Source organism: Lepidochelys kempii, chromosome 11 (genome assembly GCF_965140265.1).
Source record: "Lepidochelys kempii isolate rLepKem1 chromosome 11, rLepKem1.hap2, whole genome shotgun sequence".
In the NCBI taxonomy this organism is placed as follows: Eukaryota; Metazoa; Chordata; order Testudines; family Cheloniidae; genus Lepidochelys; species Lepidochelys kempii.
In genome coordinates, this window is record NC_133266.1 from 33210550 (window position 1) to 33224553 (window position 14004).

The following is a 14004-nucleotide window of genomic DNA, read 5'->3' on the forward strand; positions in this document are numbered from 1 at the left end:
ATTACAGGTACTAAAAATGTATTAATTTAGACTGAATATGCGGGCCAAATGTATTAACGCTACATAACCCATTCACTGCTCAACATTAATCTGTTTAAACTAGGTTCAGGGTTTGGTATATAGAGCCTGCATAGTACCATGGCAAACACACCATTAAACATCCTTTTAATCTTTTATTAAAGATACAGAGAAGAAGAAAAAACAGTTAAACCATTTGAAATATGAAGTACTGTTTTAAGTAAGGATTTAAATTTTAACAAAATGTTTGTTCCCTTTAATAGTTTTTTCTTCTAAAAACTCCAGCTAATTGGGGGAAGAAAGAAGAAGTTAGTTGAGATGAACTGGAGCTGTTGCTGCTGCTAAAGTCCAACCCCATTTCATCTCACGTTGCATCTGGGATTCAGCTGGAGCTCGCAGAGGGATCCAGAAGACATGGCCACCTCTTTCTGGGCTGTTCTGATCAGGACACCTCTCAGGATTATGATGAAGATAGCTTGGGCTCGGAGAGGTGGCAGCCAGGATGGTGAGTCTCATGCCAGTAGACTCCACATGATCTCTTATTTTCCCCCAAAGCCTCTTTCTTTAAAGATGCCACCAGTTAGGCCTAATATCGGATACATCAATTTTGCTCCATTAATTCTTGGTTTCACGTTTTCCGTTATTCCAAAGCATGATTTTAACACTGTGCTTGATCATATCAGTGGGCCCTTTTTGTTTGGGTTAATCCAGTATTTCTTTCTCCTTTTCATACCTTTTCCCATCAACATTTATTATAAGGTATTATGACATCTTACCAACTTTCACACTTATTTACAGTGGAGCTCACAACTGCAGTAAATTTGTACTCCCAATGACAACAGAACTATAGAAGCTAAATATTAAATTTCATAGCAAAAAAAGACAGTTATCTGTTCCGTAACTGGTGTTCTTTAAGATGTGTTGCTCATGTCCATTCCACAGTAGATGTGCACGCGCACCATGTGCACCGGTGCCAGAAGTTTTTCCCTTAGCAGTACCCGTGGGGGGGGGGGAAGCACTGCTGTGACCCCTGGAGTGGTGCCTCTATATCGCGCTATGAGGGGAGCCGTGAGCTCCCCCCACCCTTGGTTCCTTCTTGCCGGACAACTCCGACAGAAGGGAAGGAGGGAGGGATATGGAATAGACACGAGCAACACATCTCGAAGAACACCAGTTACGGAACAGGTAACTGTCTTTTCTTCTTCGAGTGCTTGCTCATGTGTATTCCACAGTAGGTGATTCCAAGCTATATCTGTGGGAGGTAGGTAGGAGTTCATGAGTTCCCGGGACACAGTACTGCTCTGCCGAACCCAGCGTCATCCCTAGTTTGGGAGATGATCTCAGAGTGTGCAGTGAATGTTTGTACTGAAGACCAGGTGGCAGTTCTACAGATGTCCTGGATAGGGGCATGGGCTACGTAGGCAGCCGACGAGGCCTGAGCCCTTGTTGAGTGTGCTCTGATGATCAGTGGCGGGGGAACCCCTGGCAGATCATAGCACATGTGTATGCACGAGGTGATCCAGCGAGAAAGACGCTGGGTGGAAATAGGCTGCCCCTTCATATGCTCGGCCAAGGCAACAAAGAGTTGCGAGGATTTACGGAACGGTTTAGTCCGATCCAGGTAGAAGGCCAGTGCCTTGTGCACATTGAGCATGTGGAGGCAGCATTCCTCATTGGAGGAATGGGGCTTGGGACAGAGCACGGGAAGGAAGATGTCCTGTTCCATATGGAAGGCGTAGATCACCTTCGAGAGGAATGAAGGGTGTGGGCGAAGTTGAACCTTATCCTTGTGGAAGACCGTATGTGGAGGTTCCGAGGTCAAGGCCCTGAGCTCTGAGACACATCGGGCTGACGTGATTGCTACATGGAAGGCTACCTTCCAGGAGAGGTGAGACCAGGAACATGTGGCCAAGGGTTCAAAGGGAGGCCCCATGAAGTGGGACACCACCAGGTTTAGGTCCCATTGCAGTACAGGGGATCTAGCATATGGGAATGAATGGTCAAGGCCTCTCAGGAAGCGTGAGGTCATAATATGGGAGAAGACTGAGTGCTCTTGCACCAGTGGGTGGAAGGCCGATACGGCCACCAAGCATACTCTGACAGAGGCGGGAGTCAGCCCTTGCGTCCTAAGGGACGGGAAGTACTCAAGGATAAGCTAGAGCGGTGTGGACGATAGGGAGACTGTTCGCTCTCCCGCCCACCTGGAAAATCTGGACCACCTTGCCAGGTACGTCCAGCGTGTGGACGGCTTCCTACTTTCCAGGAGGACCTGCCTGACTTCCTCAGAACACCTCCTCTCCTCCTTGTCTAGCCACTGAGCAGCCATGCTGTCAGCTGGAGAGCGACCAGATTGTGATGAAGGAGGCGGCCCCCACTCTGGGAGAGGAGGTTTGGGTGAAGCAGCAACCTCCTTGGAGGGGCTGCCAACAGGTCCAGTAGGGTCCCGTACCAGTGTTGATGGGCCAGGCTGGGGTGATAAGGATGATAAGTGCCTTGTCTGTTTCCACTTTTTCTAGAACTTTGCCTGTAAGGGGTAAAGGTGGAAAAACATAGAAAAGCTGGTCCGACCATGACAGGAGGAAGGCATCTGAGATCACGTCCCTTCCCAACCCCGCCCCGGAACAAAACCGGGGGCAACGCCAGTTCTGGCGGGTCACGAACAGGTCCACGTAGGGAATTCCCCACTCTCGGAAGAGCCGGTGAGTGATCTCCGAGTGGAGTGACCACTCGTAATGGGGGGAGAAAACCCTGCTGAGGCAATCAGCCTGTGTATTGCAGGCGCCCGGTAGGTGGAAAGCCCTCAGGGAGATGTCGTGGACTATACAGATCTCCCATAGGCTCAGGGCTTCCCGGCAGAGGGCTGAGGACTGTACCCCATCTTCTCTGTTGATGTAGAACATCGTGGTGGTGTTGTCCGTAAGGACTCTGACAACCTTACCGTGAAGCTGCGTGACGAAAGCCACACACGCCAACTGTATCGCCTTGAGCTCTCTGACATTTATATGGAGGGACACATCCGAGGTTGACCACATCCCTTGGGTTTTCATGTTCCCTATGTGGGCTCCCCAGCCCAAGTCCGACGCATCAGACACCAGGTCTATTGAATGGGCCATCTCCCGGAAAGGAACCCCTTGGAGCACATTGCCCAAGGAGGACCACCATTGAAGGGAGGCAATTACCGGGGTCGGTTCCAAGAGGACCTTGTCCAGGCCGTCCCGCGCCTGGGAGAAGTGGGAAGCTAGCCATAGCTGGAGGGGCCTCATTTGGAGCCTGGCGTGGTGGACCACATATCTGCATGCCACCATGTGTCCCAGGATCTGAAGGCACGCCCTTGCTGTTGTCACTGGAAAAGCCGTGACCGAGGCGATAAGACCTTTGAGGGTTTCAAAACTGCCCATTGGGAGAAAAGCTGTGGCCCTTAAGGAGTCCAATAGTGCCCCTATGAATTCTATACGCTGCACCAGGACCAGCGCTGATTTGGTCTCATTTACCAAGAGGCCGAGATTGGCACATGTAGACAGGAGCAGATCCATATGGGCCCTCACCTGAGGCTGTGAGTTGCCCTTGAGAAGCCAATCGTCCAGATATGCGAACATCTGGACCCCTGCTCGTCTGAGGTCGGCCGCCACAACCGTCATACACTTTGTGAATACCCTGGGCACCGTGGATAGGCCAAAAGGGAGAACCGTGAACTGGTAGTGGTTGGGCCCCACCAGGAAACGGAGGAAGTGCCTGTGCCCTTCGAAAACATGGATGTGGAAATACGCGTCGTGAAGGTCCACGGCTGCGTACCAGTCCCCTGGGTCCAGGGAGGGGATAATAGAAGCCAGGAACACCCTGTGGAACTTGGAGGGACCATAAACCGATTGAGATTCCGCAGATCTAGGATGGGCCTGAGACCCCCTTTCACCTTTGGGATCAGGAAATATCGGGAGTAGAAGCCCCTGCCCTGGAATTCTACTGGCACTCTCTCCACCGCCCCCAGGCGTAGTAATCGTTCCACCTCCTGACCTAGGAGGTGAACGTGCTCTGGGTCCTCTGAGCCCGCCAGGGATGGGGGTGAACTGAACTGCAACATGTAGCCCTTGGAAATGGTGTTGAGGACCCAGTGGTCCGAGGTTATTCGTGACCATTCCCCACGGAAGGCAGACAATCGGTTGCTGAACACAAACTTTATTAGTAGGGGGGTTTCCCATGGCAACTACCCTGATGTCCCCCTGCAAATAGTCAAAACCGACTCTTTCCCTGCCTCTTGCCCTTAGAGGGCCCAGGCTGTGGGGCAGAGCGGGACTGTCGTTGAGGCCGGCGCTTTTGGTCTCTCGGCCTCTTGTAAGGAGGCTCATATTTGCTCTGTGCAGGGTGAGCCGACATCTGCAGTTTGGCCTTGTCCTTAGCTGGAGGGATGTATAGGCCCAAGGTCTTCAGGGTGGTGCAAGAGTCTTTCATCCCGTGCAGCCTGACGTCTGTCTGTTCAGTGAACAGGGCTTTCGGGCACGTCCTGCATGAGGGACTGGGCCTCCACCAAAAGCCAGACAGGAGGAGCCACGACGCCCTGTGCATGGAGATTGCGGAGGCCATCAAGCAAGCCGCTGTATCCACCACGTCTGTCGCTGCCTGCAGGGCAGCTTTGGCTGCCATAGCCCCCTCTTCCACCAATGCCTTAAAGTCCTTCCTATCCCACTCTGGGAGGAGTGGCTTGAAATTTGGCAGGGACTCCCATAAATTAAAATCATAATCGGCTCAGTAAGGCCTGATGGTTGGCCACCCTGAGCTGGAAACTCGAAGAGGAGTAAAGTTTTCTACCAAAAGAGTCTAGTCTCTTGGCGTCTTTATTCTTCAGGGTGGGCGCGGGCTGGCCCTGCCGCTCCTGGTGGTTCACAGATTCCATCACCAGAGAGTTAGGTGCTGGGTAAGAGTAGAGGTATTCGTGGTTCTTAGCCAGCACGAAATACTTCCTCTCAGCCTTCTTGGAAATCGGGGCCAGAGAGGTAGGAGTTAGCCACAAGGCGTTGGAGATGTTGGCTACTCCTTGGTGAAGGGGTAAAGCCACACAGCCCAGCACCGAGGGGGACAGTACATTAAAGAGGGAATTGGATGGGCCCTCCATCTCCTCGGCCTGCAGCTGGAGGCTTGACGCCACCCACTTTAGCCGGTCTTAGATTCATAGATTCATAGATATTTAGGTCAGAAGGGACCATTATGATCATCTAGTCTGACCTCCTGCACAATGCAGGCCACAGAATTTCACCCACCACTCCTAAAAAAGACCTCACACCTATATCTGTGCTATTGAAGTCCTCAAATTGTAGTTTGAAGACCTCAAGGAGCAGAGAATCCTCCAGCAAGTGACCCGTGCCCCATGCTACAGAGGAAGGCGAAAAACCTCCAGGGCCTTCCAATCTGCCCTGGAGGAAAATTCCTTCCCGACCCCAAATATGGCGATCAGCTAAACCCTGAGCATATGGGCAAGATTCATCAGCCAGATACTACAGAAAATTCTTTCCCGGGTAACTTGGATCTTACCCCATCTAAAAACCCATCACAGGCCATTGGGCCTATTTACCATGAATATTTAATTACCAAAACCATGTTATCCCATCATACCATCTCCTCCATAAACTTATCGAGTTTAATCTTAAAGCAAGATAGATCTTTTGCCCCCACTACTTCCCTCGGAAGGCTATTCCAAAACTTCACTCCTCTGATGGTTAGAAACCTTCGTCTAATTTCTAATCTAAATTTCCTAGTGGCCAGTTTATATCCATTTGTTCTTGTGTCCACATTGGTATTGAGTTTAAATAATTCCTCTCCCTCTCTGGTATTTATCCCTCTGATATATTTATAGAGAGCAATCATATCTCCCCTCAACCTTCTTTTAGTTAGGCTAAACAAGCCAAGCTCCCTGAGTCTCCTTTCATAAGACAAGTTTTCCATTCCTCGGATCATCCTAGTAGCCCTTCTCTGTACCTGTTCCAGTTTGAATTCATCCTTCTTAAACATGGGAGACCAGAACTGCACACAGTCTTGATGTGCCCTGAAGTATTCCTGTGGAGCAGAGGGCCGCGGTGCCGTGATGGTGTCATCTGGTGCAGGAGAGGAGGCCAACTCAGCCAGTGCTAGAGGATCAACCCCCAGGTCGGAGTCCGGGAGCGCAGCCGACTCATGACCTGTCGACTTGCCCTCTGCCTAGATAACGAGGCCAATGAGGCCTCGGACGCCCCGGCCACCAAGCAAGTTCCCGCCTGGGTGGGCATTGATGGCCATGGTGCCCATTGACACCATTGTCCCTGCCATGGGGCTCCTTGCCACTGTCCAGGCTGCGGGCCCGGTGGCGCTATCTGGTCCGGCGGAGCGGTACGGCCCAGCGAGGGGCGGCTGGGTGCCGAGGCCGAGGCCACCACCGACCGAACTGTACCATAAGAGCAGTGGGAGCGGCAGTGCCTACAATGCCGTCTTCCACGGGACTGACGTCAAGGACTGGTACCCGCTGGAAGTACTGTTCCGAGACTCGCTTCTGCGCCTGAAGCTACGGTGCCACACGGCAGGAGCCCTGTCTGCGACGCCTGACAGAGCGGGAGCTCGTGTGGGAGCGTCGACGTCAGTCGTGCCGAGACCGGCTACGATAGCTGCGTCGTGAAGAGGAGCGCCTTCAATACCTATCTCGGTGCCTGCATCCGCTGCTGCGTGGGGCGGAGGGACCCGGAGACTCCTGCCCAGATGGAACCCTGGTTGGCGTCGAGGGTGGTGGACGTGAGCTGCGAGTGGACCGGTTGCTGCGTGAGAGCTATGCTGTGCTGGGGACGCCTGTTGCGTGCCCAGCGGCGGTTTGCCTCAGGGCCGAGGGCCCGCCACCAGCGGCACCCCGGGCACCAGCAAGCTCAGAATGTCTCGTGCAGCCTGTAGAGTCTCCGGCGTCGATGGTATTCTGACTGCGGGAGAGGTGCGTGTCAGTGCTGCTGGGCTACTCCGCTCAGCACAAGTCGGAGGTTTCGAGCCCGGAGAGGACCGAGGGCTACCCAACACGTGACCAGCCTCTCCCCCTTCTCTCGGCGCTGCTGCAAAGTCGAGCTCTTCCTTTGTTTCTTGGAAGGTGAACGGTGCCGACTGGTGGAGGGGGCTCCGCTGTGCACCACGAGTTACTAACAACTAGCTAAAGATACCACTAAGATCAACTGGAAAGGCTGCAGCAACGCTGGAGCAAGAAGTTCTGACACACTTTCGCTGCGGCAAGAAGGAACTGAGGGTGGGGTGGAGCTCGCGGCTCCCCTTATAGCGCGATATAGAGGCGCCACTCCAGGGGTCACAGCAGCACTCCCCCTATGGGTACTGCTAAGGGAAAAACTTACAGCACTGATGCACGTGGCGCGCACACACACCTACTGTGGAATATACGTGAGCAAGCACTCGAAGAAGTCCTCCTTTATCACTGTTGCCTCTGCGTACATTACAAAGATTGATTTATCCTCACAGCTCCCCTGTATAGTAGGGAAGTATTTTTATTATGTTACTATTTTACAGACAGAGAACAAAGGTTACAGGCCAGATTTTTAAAAGTATCTAAGCACCTGAAGATGCAGGTAGGTACCCAGTGCAATTTTCAAGAGTGCCTATGTGACTAATTCATCTGTGACTAAATCACTGAGTGATTTCAATGTTTTTGAAATACTTTGAGAATCTCAGGTAAAGGGCTCATATAAATCCAAATTATTAACGTTTCAGCGGGAGTTAGGAACCAAGGCATGGTGAAATCCCACTAGGCACCTCTCAGCATCTTTAGGTATTTAAATAATTTTTAATAAACTGACCCTAAGTGACCATTTTACAATCCTACAGAAAGCCTGTGGCTGAGCTGGGAAATGATCTCGGAACTTCTGAATCCTAATCCTGTGCCTTAACCACAGCACAATATGACACTCTATAACAAGAAAGTTTTTTGTATGGAAATTCCTATGTGATGTAATTAAAGAGCATTTTAATGTATATGCATGGACATAGGGACAGAGCTAAGGTTACGTACGTAAATTCCATAAATTGCAAGGTTTACACTAGTAGTGTGTGTCCACAGGGCAGAGCCCCTTTCCTGCAAAACTTCAGAGCTCCACAGCTGGGGAAGGTAGGCGTAAAGAGTCACAATGGATTAGGATGGAAGACAAGGTGAAAAAAAGTGAATTCTAATATAGATTTGGAGGTGGACACTTAGGACACGAAAAGAGTGAAACTATTCAGGAATCATTGTGGGGTACGGCGGGAAAGGCATGCTGTCGTGAGCCAGAGAACTATATCAGATATAAGTATACCTTTGTAGCTAATCATAATTGTGTTTCTATTTTTTTTGTGTTTTCTTGGGAGTGTTTTGTAATCTTTCAATTCAGGATATTAAGAAGATTTATTATACAGTAACAATAACATTTAGTTGCAACATCCAGTTTAACACCATAAAATTAGGTTTGAAATGCAGAAACATGACTTTTAGACAACATCAATACCCAACTGAAATGTTATGTAAAGCTTTGAGCTCTCATGCATGCTCAACTGCTAAAAAACTTCAAATTTAAATCTCAAAGGATTATTTTAAATATGAAAAAAATCTGTCCCTAGAGCATTTTTTTGCAATTTTATAATTCAAAAGCAGTCACTGTAGAAAATTTTTTATAAAATATCAAATCTCTTTCGAAAGATTTACATTTTGATCTCAAGCCTTGACCCAGAGTTTTGTCCAGGCATGATTCAAAATGGGATAGAAATTAAACTCTCCCTTTAAATTTGTAACAAAAACACGGAGAGATTCTAACCATAGCAGCACGATAGGTGCAGTTAGAGCATACTGCTTCCACTAACGCAAGGCAACTATTTTTAGGGTTGTAAGCTATGCACAAAGCAGTTAACTTCAAAACTTTTTCATACTGCACTAAAAGCTAGGTTTGCATAATGCTATTCCCTTCCCTAAATGGATCTCTTTTGAAAGGTACACTAATGTGTAAGCTGAAGAAAGATACAATTGTTCTGTTTAAAGTTTTACAGTCAACTGCTTTCCTCATATTAGACACACACGTACAACTTCCACTGAAATCAGTCACACCCATGCATATATGTATGTGGCCAAAATCTGGCTCTCAGATGGTAATTATAATATACACGTATAGCAAATAGAAACTATTTTCAATGCTTCAATGCTTTTTTTTGTGCACTTTGTGTACAATTTGGATCACAAAATCTTGTTATATTATGAAGAGCATAAACACTGTAACAGGGGTGGCCAAACCAGGCTCTTTTACAGTTAAAGTGCAACTTGTGGAGCCCCGTACACCCCCTCCTCCATTCTCGACCTACCGGGGTGGGGGAGCTTGGGACCTCTCCCTTGTAGCAGGGTGATGGAGTAAGGGCTTCTGCCCAGCGGGGGAGGGGGGATCTCAGGGTTTCAGCCCCGCAGGGCATCTCTGTTGGGGCTTGGGGCTTCAGCAGAAGCAGGGCTGAAGCCCAAGTCCTGGCAGGTACCTCCCATGAGGCTGAAGTCCCATCAGGTGTGTCCCAGCACTCAAAATTTGAAAGATTGTCATATGCGGCTCAGAGGGTCAGTAAGTTTGGCCACCCCAGCACTATAAACTGGGTTTGGGGGAAATAAATAAATAAATAAATAAAAAGCTCACTTCTAGTCTGTGGCACGTGGAGAGTGAGTTTTTCCTCCTGAGTGCAGGGGGAAAGTCCCAAGACACATACTTATGAGGAATTTAAGCTTTTTCTAAAATATGAAATTGCTTCTAGTCCTAGTGATTACATTCAAATAGGAAGTGAATGTAAGTCTATGCAGTGTTGTGTTCCTAAAGCTACAGACAGCTTTCAGTGCCTGCTAGCTTTTCATAACTTTACCAACCTCAAAATGCTTTACAATTACAGATGTTCAAAAGAGTGACTTAGAAACACACAATCACTGGATTAAAGGGACAGTGGCATCTTAAACCATATACTGTAAGCAAATTTCTTTACCTATTTTATTTGCAACACTGTTATATTATAAATGAAATAACCGAAAAAGTAAAATTCATTTGCTACTATTTATACTCTTTACTTACTTCCTAACTACTCTTAGCATGTACAATGAGAAATCAATTATGTTAGTTTCACTTTTGTTTGTTGCTAGTTTTACTTTCAAATTCTTATTGTTGCATAGCTTGGCTTTGAAACACTGTTGGGAAACGTATTTGCTTAATAGCAGTTTTTATGAACAATAACTGCAAATGTTTTGATTGGTTTTAGGTTTTATAAAAGCTTATTTTACAAAACAAATTCTGCTCCAAATTAAAATGGAGTCTCTTTAAGAGCAGCAGTTGATCTAGTGATATGAACTTAAACATTTTGCAATGTGATTTTTAAACTGGAATCTACAAGGCAACACGTTAATTAGTTGAACATTTTTCATATTAAAATGAACTACAGGATCTTAAAATTAACGCTAAATCAGTGTAAATGATGAATAAAGCTGAATAGATGGTCTTTGCTGTGTAGTGACAATATGACTTTTCATTATAAATGTCATCCCCAGTCCACACTGGTTTACCATTTCCTTCCTACTTCTCATTCCCAGAACTAATCAGCGATTAGACTTTCCCCCAGGAGTTTCCTCTATATCCCCTTCAACACAGACTGACTCACCTTCTACATAAAATAGGTCACTCTATTGCTATACTGTGCCTCCCTGTTCCACTGGTGAGAATCTTCAAAGCCCTCAGCTGGCCTCACTCAGAGACCCTATTGCTAATCCCTCACAACCTCATCCTGAGAGCAGTGATCAATGGAGAAGTTACAGGTAACGGTCACTAAGGTGAAATTTTCAAAGGCTGAGCATTCCCAGTGGAAGGCCCTCATCTGAGGAAGGCAAAGCCTTTGCTCCTCTTATGGGATGTGAAATGCCATCCTTTTTGACACAGGCAGTCCCTCTGTAACAGCAGAATTGCCTGTCAGCTTTTCCTTTGGATATAAAAGACAAACAACAGGAATAATCAGAGAATCATAGATGTGTACGACAGGAAGGGTCCTCAAGAGATCTTCTAGTCCAGTCTCCTGCACTCAAGACAGGACTAAGTATTATCTAGACCATCCCTGACAGGTGTTTGTCTAACCTGCTCTTAAAAACCTCCAATGATGGAGATTCCACAACCACCCTAGGCAATTTATTGCAGTGTTTAACCACCCTGTCAGTTAGGAAGTTTTTCCTAATGTCCAACCTAAACCTCCCTTGCTGCAATTTAAGTCCACTGCTTCTTGTCCTATCCTCAGAGGTCAACAAGAACAATTTTTCTCCCTCCTCCTTTTAACAACCTTATAACCTTATGTAATCTCGAATAAGAAAGCAGCACAAAGTGATGGGAGTGTATGGTCATCTAGGACTGAACCATTCTTTCCTTAATTTCATATACTAGATACTACAGTGGTGGGTGCATTAGAAATTTATAGATAAACTTGTCTATATTTGAGGACTTGGGTCACAGCCATCACCATTCCAGCCAAGGAGAAGTGTGCTTTTTCACAATCAAAGGGAAAGGTTGCTGTTTGGTGCTTCAAGATATTCCTTTGATCCAGAAGTCCAGCAGACTGCCCTTTAGTGCTCCCAGTCTCCAACTGCCCAGGGAAACTCAAACAAGGGGACTTGAACCTGAATATCCCGCATGCTGACACGGAGAGCTACTCCTGTCCCAGCCATCTATAGCTCTCTAATTTAATTCAGACTATAAAAGCATGTTTATGGAGTTGAATATCGTGTGAGTATTTAATTATATTTTACTGTTTAATTGACATGCTCCATGCAGGGTGGAGGGGGGGAGAAGATCACATTTTTAGTAGAAGTCTTTTTTTATGTTGTTTAATTGAAGTACAGATTGTAAGTTACTTACAGCACACACAAAGTGCCTGTTTCAGTCTAAAATGCCACTTGGATGGTTCTAGAGAATCTTGTCATTGGCATTCAGCTAGTCAAGGAATTACATATGAAGCACCTACCACTTAATCCACTTAAAATATCAGGCTGATGAAAGGTAGGTAGGTTGAGATAATATACAAATTGGTATTGATGCGAAATTACTGAACTGTGTGTGCGTGCATGCAGGTGCGTGGGGTGAATCTAAATAAATGATAACATTACTCCTGAAAGGTTCTGGATAGTTATTAAACTACAGAATGAAATCCTTTGTCCACAGTTTAGGTAAAGCTTCACATGCACAAAGACGTCTTGGACTCAGGGAAATAGAACGTGTAATATCCAGTGAAGTGTTAAGTTATTATCCTTTACTGAAAAGTAATCAATGAGCTAACAGGAGGAGGTTGGGAATAGGATACATGTTCTGTGCTAAAAATACATGCCAAAGAGAAATTAGTCTGACTTCTCTCTGATGAAGACAGTTGACTATCCCACTTCCTTTTTATCAGCAAACACTGAACCTGGGCCATTGCCTTCCAAGGTGCTCCTTATCCCAACAACTGATGTCTGTAGTGAGGATTTCACTGGAAGAGTCCCACAGGCTTCCCTTTAATTATTTTCCATCTTTCAACCACCCTCTCTGATGCAATATGACAGATTGAGCAAAGGTGGTGATTTCTGGAAGTCTTTGGAGTCCAACGTCCACTGAGCAAAAAGAATACCCAAATGGATGACACAGAAGGATCTGCAGTTGCAGTTTGCATCTTCTGTCCTGAGGCAGGCTCTCTGGCCCTCTCTGCAGTCTGTCAGCTCTCCTACACAGAGTCAGAGAGCCAGCTGCTTTCTAAGCACTTCCAGTACCCTACTCAATAGAGAGTTTCAGGAAGCTGGGTCCTCTGGATCCTCTCACAGTTGAGAAAGTCTTCAGGCTTACGTGGCCCCTTCCGTACCCACAACCTATCAACCTCCTAAACTCTTGTGGGGAGCAGAAAGACCCTGCAGCGGAGGGGAGAGTGGTACCTGCTTTATCTGTGAGGCTTACACATCTTCCTAGGTCTCTCAGACTTACTCCATCCTCCCCTTTCACATGGGGCTATGGGCCTGACATCTGGGCGACTCTCAGTGCAAAGAGACAGCTGCAAACCAGTGTATGTCTGGAAATCCCCATGGACATTCAAAGCCTGCTCCATTATTTCCTTTGTTCAGACCTTTCTCTTCAGCTGGCAAGGGTATTGATGCTCCAGAGGTTGGAAACAGAAACAAGTGCATTCTGGGAGCAGGCAAGTCCCTTCCATGCAGGGAACAACATAACACAAAATCTCTGCATTATTATTAAATACTATTAAACTGGGTTTGGGGACCAGTGCAAGCAGCAAAAGGTAAAGGGAGCCATTTACAGTTGCGCTGATTTGAAAGCATCTCTAAAATTTCAATGGAAGCAGAGGACCTTCTTCCCTTGAGGACCTTGCTCCTGGATCTGCCTGTTCTCCCCAAGAAGTGTTTCTGAAAGCTTCATTGACTGGCTCCTTTGATCAGTACCAGTGGAGGTGCACATTCCTGCCACTTGTCTCTGAGACCCAGGACTACCAACACTAAAACATACAAGCTATCGCCAGAAGAGAGCAGGCAGAGGAAAAAAGAGCTGAGCTAATTCCCCTGCTCCTTTGCACTAGCTATCAGTGATTTTCTGCAACAACTCTCCTGCTCATGGCTGGTGACAGCCTTTACCTTACCCATCCTTTCTGCCTCTCAACTCCCTGGAGGAGGCTCTGAAGTTTCTGCTATCTAGATCAGAACAGCACCTTGCACCAGCCAGGCAACTGAGGCACGACATGGCAATTTAAATAATTTAAAACTAAACTAAATTTAGGCCCAAAGTTAATTCACATTTTACTCTCTAGGGCCTCAGTGGGCTTCTTGGTGAGATCCATGAATGCAGCATTACCACGGGTAACCTAGGGGAGTTAGTCAGGAGGAAACCAGAGAAGGTCAAGAAGTTCAAGTGCCTGAAGGAAGATGAGAGCTTTCTGCTAGGAACTGTGAGCTGCTGGGACAGATGATATCTGTGTGCTTTT

General features: G+C 47.2%; 1 protein-coding gene across 12 annotated transcripts in view; it reads right to left on the reverse strand.

Annotated features, from left to right (window-relative positions):
• The window catches only part of RBMS1 (RNA binding motif single stranded interacting protein 1), a 208266-nt gene that overhangs the window by 95931 nt on the left and 98331 nt on the right, over positions 1-14004 (reverse strand). The gene's annotated exons all lie outside the window — the stretch shown is intronic.